The sequence below is a fragment of the Cyphomyrmex costatus genome, unplaced genomic scaffold (assembly GCF_001594065.2).
Source record: "Cyphomyrmex costatus isolate MS0001 unplaced genomic scaffold, Ccosl1.0 scaffold188, whole genome shotgun sequence".
NCBI lineage: Eukaryota > Metazoa > Arthropoda > Insecta > Hymenoptera > Formicidae > Cyphomyrmex > Cyphomyrmex costatus.
This window is the reverse complement of record NW_017275910.1, coordinates 116,537-117,980: the sequence shown is the minus strand read 5'-3', so window position 1 is coordinate 117,980 and position 1,444 is coordinate 116,537.

The window sequence follows — 1,444 nt, the reverse complement described above, 5'->3', positions numbered from 1 at the left end:
AGCATAACCTGTTCGCGTCATCTCACTGATCGCACTCTATTTTCCTATTGGCGGATGCAATCAATCCAACGCATGCGCACAACACTCAAAGTAATCTTAGAAAGAGAGGGAAATATATATTCCCGCACCGTGGTTCTGGGACCGCTTCCTCTCACTCCCTCTTATAGGCACTAGCCATATAGTAGTATTACATATATGAGCAGGGCCCTCAACTCCCATGAAATTTCTTGCATCACCGTTGACTAAGTTCCGTTGAACCACCCGACCGATGCGGACGCGTCTCGGTTCGGGTGTTCGTTTTTTGTATATTTTTGAGAAAGTGTTGCCGACTTTGACCGTGCCTCGAATTTCCTTACTGATGTGTGTCCGCGTTTGGCTCGGCTCGTTCGTCCGTCCGGACGCGCGTTAGAGTGGCGTGACGACGTTGCAATCGCAGGCGCCCGGTGTTCGTTCGGGTTTCGCCATTTTTCGCGGGCATTGCATCATTCTTCGTTTACATAATACGACTTTGTTTCGTTTACACATTACGATTTTTCGTTCCTGGCCTTGACGATTGCCGTTGGATCGGCTACCCGGCCAATTATAATCGACAAGAAGAAGAAGACCACCGTTGACTGTAGTGCCACCTGATATGAGTCCGCCAAAAGAGAGGAACTAAAATAAATATGGTGTTACCTGTTATCATCTGTTACTACTTGGGTAATTATTATGGAACTATTTGGAATTGATTCCGATCGGAATTATTCAATTATTCTCTAGAGTTCTATTATATTTTCTAGGAAAGACAGATTTTAATTATTCCGATAAGTTCCATAATATGTATCCTGTTACTATTACATGTCAATGTGTGCACATGTCAGCACGTACTTGTGATTTGATGTTATTATTGCCAATTATTGCGTGAGAAATAAGAAATTATAATAAATAAATAAATTAGAAGGTAAAGGACTCTTCATATAATAATAATTAAGCAAAGATGAAGGACATTTGGAGTAAAAAAATTTATTTGACTCTTAAATGGATTCCGGAATTATTCAATTATTCTCTAAATTTCTATTATATTTTCTAGGAAAAACGGATTTTATTCCGATAAGTTCCATTTAAGGTACTTTTTCATGCGCAGCACGCTGCAGCAGCAATTCGTTACTATTGGTTAAGAATTTTATGTAAGCTAGACGACACACTTCCGGCGCAAAATACATTTTGCCGCAGTTCGTTGAAGTTGAACCGAACGAACAGCAAACAGCAAGCGGCAAAATCGAGAAAGCGTACAATATGTCCGTCGTTTCATTATGAAAATATTATTTATTGCAATAAATATTAGGAAAATAAACGAAAAATGGCTTCGGATAAGGTACGGATACATGTTCGTAAATTAGATCATTTTATACTTTATCACAAATTTGAAAAAGTAAAGTGTAAAGTATAAAATGATCTAATTTAC